This window comes from Ciconia boyciana, chromosome 1 (assembly GCF_034638445.1).
Source record: "Ciconia boyciana chromosome 1, ASM3463844v1, whole genome shotgun sequence".
NCBI classification, from domain to species: Eukaryota; Metazoa; Chordata; class Aves; order Ciconiiformes; family Ciconiidae; genus Ciconia; species Ciconia boyciana.
In genome coordinates, this window is record NC_132934.1 from 94,480,741 (window position 1) to 94,492,258 (window position 11,518).

The 11,518-nt window shown below is 37.4% G+C and overlaps 1 protein-coding gene across 49 annotated transcripts in view; it reads left to right on the forward strand.

The window, feature by feature from the left end:
• Positions 1-11,518, forward strand: part of LOC140661310 (uncharacterized) — a 274,629-nt gene that overhangs the window by 73,435 nt on the left and 189,676 nt on the right. The gene's annotated exons all lie outside the window — the stretch shown is intronic.

Below are 11,518 nucleotides of genomic sequence, written 5' to 3' on the forward strand. Positions count from 1 at the left end.
TCTTTCAAGAGATACTTCAGTGCTGTAGCCCTCTTGCTCCATTTTTGCCCCAAAATATCCAGACTGGTTTGCCATGAGAATTGTTTGAGGCAGCCTGTGCTTTCAACCTGTGATTTCCAAGATCCGTATCAGGTATTTGCTTTACTTGATGGTAGGCTACACCTGTAGTGCAGAATAGAACTGTTAGTAAGGGAATCAACTTCATGAAAGTACCTTAGGCTTGGATAGATCGTTTTACCACACTTTTGGGAACCATGCACATTTGCTTTTCAGTGAGTCTTCTATTAAATTAAATTTGTTCCAGCATACAAAGCATATGGCAAAGAACAATTATTAACAGAGGTGGCATCATCCTTAAAACACAGGTTAAAACTATAGCTGTACAAATGACAGGCATTTCACTCTAGGACTTTTAAAAGGAGATAAGCCAAAATTCCCGCATTTGTTCCATAAAGGAAGTAAGTGATTACTCCCAGTTTGCCCTGAATGTAACTGAGCTAAAATAATGTGGCTGAATGTGTTGGTGATGGATGCAGAAAGAATCACCCTGAATAGATTGGGAGGCTGAACCTTTGCAAATAAATGATAATTTATGTAGCATCACAGCAACAGCTCAGGTAGGTGACTACTTGCTATTTGGCGGTATTATCAAAGGAGGAGGCTCCCCAAACAGTTAGATAGCATGGTGATGGCAGAAGATTAGGTATCAAGATCAAGATGTCAACATTTTTTTAAACACAAACCAGACAGAATTAGAGGGAGACCTCCTAATGTAAAGTGGGATAATACAGGTAATAGTAACCTCATGAGGTAAAAGTTAACTCTTCCAAATTTCAGCTATAATTTTTAAAATGCCATAATTAAAGAAAGAAAAAGACGTTTCAGAGTTTTGTTGTGACATTTGTTGATAGAAAAATATTCTGAACAGCCTACAGGTAAATTTCTGTTAACCTACACAACCCTCATGTAAATATAGTCTTCTTTTCATCTTATTGACCAAAGACACGAACAATTTCACACGAACAATTTCTCCATTTGACCAGTAGTATATTTTATTAACCTATGGTTTCAGGCAACATTCTGTCTTCTGTCATACTTCCCATCATTGTAAGTTTTATCCAAAGTCTTTCCAGCAAATTTGCGTTTTAAAGAATTAAATGTGACAGTGCTGCAGTTTTTATAGAGCATTGGGTTTGGGTTTTGGTTTTTTTTTTTTTATTACAGTAAAGATTCACAAACCTGGAGGGGAGAGTAAGGGGAGAGAATGAAAAGTTTTCAAAGTGCCAGCTCAATTAAATTTGTTTTCTCTGTAAGATACTGAGAATGTGTCTGATATTGCCTTTCAGATTTGCATCTGTAGATTAGGGCCAGTCAGGTGGTCTGGCTACAAAACCACTGTATGCCAGTCCAATGTAGGATACAAAATCAGGATACGTTTTGAAAGTGCAGATCTTGTACTCTAGATATGCATACACCAAGGCCTGAATGTGCGTGTGGAGGGAGCACATTTAAAAGACACCTGCCTACCTCAAGCAATGTTTCCTCCTGCATGACAAGGTTAATTCTTTAGCACATAACCTGATAGAGGCAGAATTGAAAAAAAAAAAAACCCTGAAAAGAATTGATACAGAACATACTGTAGCCATAACTAATGCCATTTTGTGTGCATCTTTGCTGTGCTGATTCTGTTTGATGTTGTGTCCACCAATGAAAAGGGATTGCAGTCCAAAGTTGCTATTATTAGATCAATCAATCCAGCCTACAATTGCATCATTTATCTCCTATATTTACTGAATTCTTGTGTCTGTATGTCAGCTCTGGAAATTGCACTGGGATTCACTAGCTGATGTTGATGCTTACCATATCAAAACAGAAAAAAAGATACATACTTTTTTTTAACAGACCGACTCTTAGCAGTGTTAATTTAAAGACTGGCTGTTTTTCTAGAAGTCATATGATATAGCATAAGCCAAATTGAACATATAAAGGCTGGGAACTCACTGGCTGGGGAAGCAGTTCTGCTAAAAACAATGGGAGAGTCTTGATAGATAGCAAACTGAACATGAGCCAGTAGTAGGCTGTGGCAGCAAAGAAGGACAACAGTATCTTTGACTGTAATAATAGGAGCACAGCCTGTAGCTTGAGGAAAGTGATTATCCCCCTCTACTCAGCACTTACTAGGCCATATTTAGAAGACTATGTCCAATGTTGAGCCTCCCAGTGCAAGAAAGATATCAATGAACTGGAGCGAGTTCAGTGGAGGGCCATTGAGATCATCTTTGGGGCTGCAGCACGTGGACTTTGAGGGGAGGCTGCAGGAACTGGGCTTGTTCAGCCTGGACAACAGTTGGTTTTCGGGGGACCTAACAAACAGCAGCCTCCAGTGCCTATGGGGAAGTTATTAAGAAGGTGGAGCCGGGCTCTTCACAGTGGTGGGAGGACAACAGACAACAGGCCTAAGTTGAAAGAAGGGAGGTTGTGTCTGGATATAAGGAAAAACTTTTTCCCTGCAAGAACAATCAGGCAGTGGAGCTGGTTGGTGAGGCTGCACAAGCTCCATCCTTGGAGGCTTTCAAGAACTAAGTGGATAAAGCCCTGAGCAGCCTGTTCTGACCTCATGGCTGACCCTCCTTCAAGCAGGGGATTGATTTGATTAGAGATCTTCTGATGTCCCTTATTATCCTGGGGTCCTATGTTATTGTACAAAAATATTGAGTAAGCTTTCACTAGGGTGATACTGTACAAGAGTTCAGATTAGCTGGGTTTCAGTTCATCTGCATTTAAGAGATTGGGGCATTGGCCTAGGGGATGATCAAAGTTGGTAAAGTGACCCTGTATTCAAATCTAGTGTTTGTGCATTTCTGAAAAATAACCAGAATAACACATGGAAGTCTTAACTTTTAACATATGATTGAGGATTAAATAAGACTTGTCTTTAGTTCCACCAGAATGTGCTTGGTGGCAGTATTATGCATTCTGTGTGTGCGTTTTGAGTATTTTTCTTTTAAACGTTTCCTGAAAGTTTATTTAATGAAGCCAAGTGGCACACATTTTGGCTGTAATATATATTCTTTTAAATCTCTCTGCCAAAAGATTATATTGTGCTTTTTATTTTAGAAAGATAATTTGTGCTCTGTTTCAAATGAAATATAGCATCCTTGGGAAAATATATTTCTGATCAAAGGAAATATTTGGCCCCAGTGACACTGAAGTTAAAAAGGGAGTGAAACAGAATTTGAATAAAAATGTTCATGTTTTCTAATCCATCTCTACCACACAGGTCTTATGCCTTATTTCACAGATATTGCTCAGTTTATAACTACACAATTAATCAGTTTTGAAATAATACACATTTTTTGCTACCTTACTTACACCATTAAAAATTCTTTCCCCTTCTGCACAAAAATGCCATATAGAGACAGAATTAAATTGTTTATCTTCATTAATGTTCAAACTGTCTAGTATTATGAGAAAATCACTAAACCATAGGAATTTGATCCCAGACATCATAACAGTTTTTTCTTCAGGACTGGGGAAAATGTAGTTTTATTGCATATTTGGTCATTGGCAAAATTAATTTTAAAGTCTAATGACTGAGATTTTTTTTGAAACTCAAAATGGGCATAAGTTGTTATGGAAATGGATGTGTGGAAACTTTGCAGAGAACACCTAAAACACATCTTGTAGTAACAACCCACACTTTCTTCAAATTGCATCAAATTTGAGTGTTGGGAGAGACACAATATTATTTATCCTAACTCCTGAGAATACGGTGTAAAGGAAGCAGGCCAGCTTCTGCTCTCAGTTGTACCATGGCAAAATAGGACTGTGAGCACAGACGTGATTGGCAACGCTCACACAGATTTCAGTGGAGTTGCATTTCAATCCTTCTGTCTTTTTCAGTCTTCTTACTTTGCTGTAATAGATCAGAGCATGGCCTATGGAGTGTTTAGCAAAGAGAACCTGTCAGCTCAGTGCCATTTGCAAGTGTTTCATGGATTCCATTATTTTTATTATATACTAAGTTGTAATCAGTCTTACTTTTATTGATTTTGGTTCGCAGTTCAATGTTTCCATTACTCTCTTCTAGTGTAGCAGTGAACTCTGGAAACAAGTCCTCTGAGTTTGCATTAGCATGATGATTAAGAAGACATTGAGTGCTCTGTCCAGCATGTGTCTCTGATCTTTTATAGAAAACCACTGAAATCATTACTACTGGGCAGCAGCTAGATCAAAAGAAGTTCTGGTATGGATGAAAAGTTTTTCTGACGTTGCTGGTGAACAGATGTAACACTCAAGTAAATTTCAGTGGTGTTAAGCTTTTTCAAAGTATTGGTTTATTATCGAGTAAGAAATTTGCTTTCCACCGTGTTCACCAGGAGGAGAAAAGGAATACAAAATGAGCGCTTCAAGACACATCAGCATTTCTGCATGCATTCCCAAATTGATACTTTGATCTTTTTTACCGTGGTGTTTCATCTGGAAAAAGCTCTTTTCTTGTGAACATTCAAAACATTACCTTGAAAGAATGAGTAGAAAATGATCATTTCTATGTTCTATATTCTATGTTCTATATTCTATGTTCTATATTCTGGACAAAAGCCTTTTCCTAACTGTAGAATTTTGGTTAAGACAACACTTTGAAGTTTATAATAATTTTTTGGTTTTATTAACTTGTCTCATTTTGCATAATGGATCCATTCTCAGGGTGTCCCCCTGCTCATATTAAAACTAGAGGAGTCAGATCAGTGTTGACTATTTTTTTTTTTTTAATTCTATCCAAAGCTTTAGGTAGCCTTCATTAATGCACTGTAATGCATTCAGTAATGCTAGACAAACCAATGTTTGTCTAGAGAGACAAACATTGAGAGAGTAAGTTCACCACTTACTTAACCAAGACCTTTTGCATTTAAGATGATAATGGTAAGCTTGTTTTTCACTTGTGTTTGTCTCTTGGAGAGACCAGTGGCAACTGACCAACCAACCTGCAGAAAGGATTTTCCTGTTTTCCTCATCTCTGATCCCCCTTTGGCCTAGATATTAAGAGGAGCTTTTGTGAAAGAAAAGAATAATGCATGTGATTAATCACAGAATTCTTCTAGAGCAGACCAATTATATTAGTGTCAGGGGTATGAAGCATCCAGAACTGTCTTATCTTTGTAATAGCAGTGAGCTTCCACTGCCAGAGAAGGAGAGTAGTGCATCTAGTACAGACCCTGCATTCTCCTATGGGAGATGTGTAGACTTTTGCTGTAGGCCACTAATCTAACAATGTGGCTTTCTTGCACTAGAATACTTTTAGACTGTTTATCAAACTGCTTATTGTCCCATTTCCATGTCAGAACTCAGTGTTATACATTTTTAAAATTATAGAGAATTTAACGTTTTATTTCTGTGAGTGCTCAGTTCAGTGTGTTTATTTTACAAAAGTACAAGAACTCTTCTAGCTAGGATCTGTCATTCACGCAGTTGCAACAAGAAAAGGCAGGCCGACCTACTGAAGCTTCAACTCTCAGCATAGCATGTTATGTGAAAGCCTTTCTGCTCCATCCAAATGCAAAGGCACTTCATATCTTAAAGCATTTATTTCTGTTTATGTTGGACTGGATGGAGCGTCCAAGTGTTACTTTTTCTCAAACAGTTCAATGTTTGTATGTTACTGTTAACATTTGAATAAGCGCTAAGCTAAAATAATTTTGTCCCACAGACCTCAGATGAAGTTTATGTGATTTAAAGAAGCTTTTTATTTGTTTGATTTTGGTTGGTTTTTTGTGTGTTGTGTTTTGTGTGTGTTTTTCTAAATGACTGGAATCAGCTTTCTGTAGCTCTATTAGGCTTCTCAGCAACAATTCTAGCGTCATTCTTCCCAGAGATCTTTAGAAATGAACTATCAGATGTACACAGTTGACTATGGAAGGAAGTAGACTGTTTGGCAAGTCAGCTGCCGCTTGGCAACTGCTGTCTGCGTATTCTTACCATGCAGCAAAGGTGAGGTAACTCTGAACGGAGAACCATTCAGGGAAGAGGAATTTGATGTAAAATGCTGACAAACTCGTTATCCTGCATTCATGTGTCTGTGCCATTGTCTATCACAATTTTACCTGATCAACCTTATCTAACCATTCCAGAGAAATTCTGGAGGTAAGTCCTTAGTTAGTTTTTGGTTTGGATAGTCAGCTGAAGTCAGAGGCAATTTATTTATACCATCTGATTCAGGAACAATGGGAATAGCTTTCTCACAGGATTCTCTGTACTTTTCTGGTGGTGGAGGAAATACCATGACTGCAGCCTTTCTCAGGCTTTTATGATGTGTGGTTTTGGATGAGGAGGACATTGTCACATGTACTTTGTTCATGATTTGGAACCATCAGCTGGTTTTCTCCATAAATTTTCTTTAAGAACTTTTTCATATTAATTTAAGTTGTTTGCTTAGTTATATGGAAGCAAGAAAATCACAATGGAGTATTCATGTGCTGAGCTGTTCTTATATTTGTATCTCAGAAGATGAGCTGCACTACTGGAAGACTATACAGACATTGTCATACTGTTTCCATGCTGGAGAATTAGGATATATTTTGAAATTACAGTCAGGTTGTCTGAAGCAAATGAAATTTTTTAGTGTTTCCGTAATTATGATAAACAAAATAAATGAAACAGGGACAAAGTTGCAGGCAACTTGAAGGCCAGGTTATGCACCTTTTTTTTTTTTTTTAAAGGGAGGTCAGGTTTTGCACAATTTGCTTAACATTGGTTTAAAATTTGTTACAGTTTTTTTGTCTTGCACTGTCTATTCCAATTCTTCCCCTGAAACTCATTTCCTCTGCCCAGCAAAAACATTTTAATTTTTCATCTCTCTATACTGCAGGTGGTGAAGCAGTACAGTAACAGCAACCACCACTGTGTGGTAGCAGTTAGCAAAAAGTGATTTATTTTTTTTCATGGTGTTCAGTTCAAGGCCTCATTGTGATGAGGACCAGTTTCCATCAGGCCTTTCCAACCATGTCTCTGTAGGCCAACTTTATGATTCTGGAACAGCAAATTTCAGGGTGAAGTTCATGAGAACTAGAGAAGAAGTGGACTTGATCAAAGCTTCTAACGATGGAATAATCTACAGAGAGAGACAAGACAGAGCCAATGTCAGACTGCACTCCAGAAATTTGCTGATCCTATTATTTTTGTCATAACTTTTCTTAAAAGTTCACAGCTTTCCAAGATGACAACTTGAGGATTCAATTATGGCTGTACTTCAGAGGTGGCTGATTTGTATTAATTTTTTTTCTTTTTAGAGAGAGAGCACCTTGTGCTTTGTTTTTTTTTTTTTTTGGTAGATAGGGTCCCTGCAATGGGTCTTAGCCCAGGTGCTGAAGTTGCTAAATGTTTTGTAAACTTTACTAACAAATTTATGGCCCCCTCACATTAAAAAAAATCCCAACAAACTAGTAAAAGGGCAAATCTTGGAGAGGCAGCATGCGGTACCAATATATTCTCTGCAAGTAAAACTGATACAGTCAGAATTGCTGTATAATGTTTAGATTCTGTAGTAATTCTGTCAAAAAACCCTAACATCAATATATCTATGTTTCTTGTCAGTCAAAACAGAAGTCCTCATGCGCAAATCTGAGCTCATGTTACTCCACATATTTTTTTCCAGACTTGTGAGAAGCAGGAAATAGGAGGGTCCTCAAGAGATTTTTTTTTCTTGTTTGACTGAACTTTGGATCTTTAGGAAGGGGGACAGTGTATCCCAAGTGTGACTGACTGGTGGAGGTACTTCCAGCATACGTATTAATTTATTTACGTAAAAACAAGAGTTGAGAACCAGTCATGATCTGTAGATTGGTTAGTAAATAAAATGGGAATGCAGTTATATTTAAACCTCTCATTTTAAAATATATGCACTGTACACAGTGGCTACAGAAGGAGGATCAAGGGCGTTTACTGAACATAAACATTTAATTTTCTCAATGCTCCCAAATAACATCTCATGGCATAATATTTTGCACATTCCTAAAGACAATTGAGAATAAATTATAATATGTATGAGGAAAGAATCTGTGACTTTTTAATAAGAACAAATATGAGGGTTTCAGTATTATTTCCATGTAATTATTTGACTTAGCATTGGGGGCTGTGTGTGTGTATTTTTATGTATGCATATACATGTGTAGCTGTCCTGTACTGGGTTGATGCAGAATGGCTTAATAGTGAGTCGTCAGAGACGTGGCTCATAGCTCATAATTTACCTCCCCAAGAATTAAACACCCTGCTGTTCTTTAGGTGGAGCATTTGAGTTTTTGCTCAACAACTTCTAATTAAACTGGCATTGACTGATTATGTGCACAGTAGTTAAATAGGTTCAGTGCATTCCTTTTGATCAATTATTCATTAATTGCCATTCAATTTGTTCTTAAAATACAGGCTGAATAAAACAAAAGCATACATTATGGATATTCAGAGAACAGAAAATTATTTTCTTTAAACTAAAAAAAAGACCAATTCTGGCTTTCACCATCAGAATATCTGGGATACCACCTTCTCTCTGTTCACATTTGTTTTTTCACATAACACACTACTTTTAGAGCATGACAATTTCTGCAAAAAGGTGTCCTCCTACATATGCAAATATTCATATTCTCCATAGTGCTGACAAGGGCCCGCTTCAGGCACCCTGCTTCTAAAAAGATGGGCACTAATAGCAGAGAATTCAGAATACATCAAGAAGAATGATCAGAGATCTGTGACTTCTTACCTACAACGCAATGTAGGAGAGCTTGGGTTGTTTAGTTGAAACAGAAAATTTAGGGGGAACATTAACAGCCTTCAGAAGTATGTAAAGGACATTGCAAAGAGGAAGAGGCAAAAAAAAGTCAAAATTTGGATCAACAAAGAGCAGAGTTTGCTATCATATAAATTTTTTATTTGCAGAAGGATCTCAACGAGTCTCTTTGTTTACATTGGAACATTTGTACAGCCAACTTTAAAGACTTCTGTGTTGCATTGGGAGTTATCCAGACAGTGTGAGAATCGGTATCAAACACTTTAAATGACTGATCCCATGCTTTGAATAGCAAGTACTTAAGGCCATTGTGACTATGAAAAATTTGTGTGCAGTCCGTAAAGTGGAATATATTCATATAAAAAGTTACTTAAATAATTTTCAATGCTGAAAGTCTGTTCAGTGATTGATTCTGAACTAAAAGGGACTAAGTTATTCCCATGATGTGTCCAGCCACACTCAGTATTTATTTTCACTTCTGAATCATTCAGGATTACTATTTCCAGGTTTTCCCCTGTATTCAATCCTTATGTTTCAGATTATTTCCCCTACTAGTACTAGCTTGCATTGATTTTGTTAAAAACTATATGGTTATTTTCTGCTGCTGTTTCATCTCCCATGCCTATATATTTCTTGCTCCTTATTGGTAGAGCTGTTAGTAAAGAGTTACAGGTTGCTTGGAAAAAGAAAATATATGCTAAATATCTTTTCCAAATTATATCTTAAGGTACTTCAGAAACATTGGCCCACTTAAAATTATCTTTGTGACCCAGAAATCAGCTAAATCCCAGAAAACTGGGAAGCAAATAAAATACTGTTGCAATTTCTAAATGACTCTCTCCCCCTACTTTTCAGTTTCCTTCCTCTTCCTGAAATAATTTCAGTCCCCCCCCAATCTGATTAATATCCCTAGTAAATTAATAGAATAGATGTTATAGGAGAAAATTACTAGAATTCTAAATAATAAGTTTGATTCCAATGATGGCACATTGCTGCTTTTAATATGAGAAGAAAGCAGGCTTGGTGTATGAGTCCTGTATCTTCTTCGCTAATGCGAAGACTTTCAGTAGGTGAGTGGGATACTGCAAACTAGGGTTTTCATGTATGACATTAATACCCAAATTGTGAGGAATACAGGTGTAAAATGAGGATTCAGGATCAGTATCAGAAGGTAGGAAACAATTAAAAAAAACCTCACTGCATTTGTTTCTGAAACATCATCCAATACTCTCATTTTGTAGAATAAAGTAAATTATAAACTGCCGCAGCTCAGAGTTATTGTGTGCATGTGTGTGACTGCTTGTAGAGATCTCAGTCGAACAATGTAAGTTAGCCAATTTTTTTATCTAAATGAGCTATCTGATGGTTTGTCTGTTGCTCAATAGCAAGGTAATCAAACATTAGCAAGGGAAATTTTTAAAAAAGTAAAACTTGTGGCACCTTTATGTCATAAATTTAGACATGACTCTGGAATATGCATCTCAATCCATGTTCAAACAGGGTATTTGGAAGTATATTTGAAGTTTCAATTCTATCTGCAATTCAATTTTCCATTGACTTATAACTGATTCTTTGCCATTTTATTAGGGAGAGGTGGTAGCTACTCACAAGAAAATGGTTAGCAAATGAAATTAGTGTAAATACAGTTAAATAAGCAATGAAGAATCGTTGAGAAGAGAGATTTGGGCTGCATATGTGTTTTCTGTTTCCTCTCCATGGTGGTGGGGGAGTGTTCTTCCATGCTGCAGGGGCTCGGAAGAGTCACCATGGGCTAAGGGAGGCATGTGGGCTGTACAGAGAGGGCTGCATGTCAGGTTCTGTGAGATTAACCCTGTTCCACAGCAGCAGACGGTGCCTCTTGCAAAGGGAATAAAGGGAGGCAAAGGGGAGAACATTGCATGCTGTAGCCTTTTCAGGACCAACAATGGGCAAAGCACAAATCAAGCTTATTACTGACCATGTGATGGAGACCATAATTGAAAGTCACAGTTCTAGATAGTTTAAAAGGCTAGAAGGGCAGTTAATTTCTTTAACAATTCTTCCCAGAGTGGTAGAATTTTTCATACAAAATACAAGGAGAGGAAGATGGGGAATAAACAAACATATAGAAATGGAAGCAATGCTAGGTCTAGAATCTGTAGTTAAGAGAGAACTGAATAAATGTTAGGAAAAAGGCTGGTAATTCCAATGGTCCATCCATCTTTTTTTCTTGTTCTTTCTCTATCTTCCTCCCTCCTTTTCTCTCTTCCCCTCCCCATTGTTGTTGCTGTCATTTTCTCTCTTGCACGCATCAGAAAGATACCTTGTGCTACCTGAGAACACAAACAAAATGTTGCATTTGCCATTACGACACAACCTACTTTCAAGTACTTTAAGAATGATCCCTTGCCAGTGACTGCAGTGAATGTTCAAAAGTTTTTGTTGTTTTTTTTTGCATTGTGTTTGAATTATTTTTGGGCAACAGTGGAGTACAATCTGAACCAACTTCCTAAAATGTCTGAAATAGTGGTTAAATGGGGGGAAACAGGGAAAAAAAAACCCTCTTTAAAAAGCAGTGTGGACACGTGGACCAGATCTGCTCGTACATGCTCAGGTGTACAAGGGGGCTTTATTTGCTGTGGAGACCTCCCAGATATCTTACTGGACTACCTGCTCAGTCTGTCAATGAGCAGAACATCTGGGAACAGGGGGCTTGCTGGCTTTTTTTTGTGGACTCAATGCTTGCTCATCAGAATCTGATTA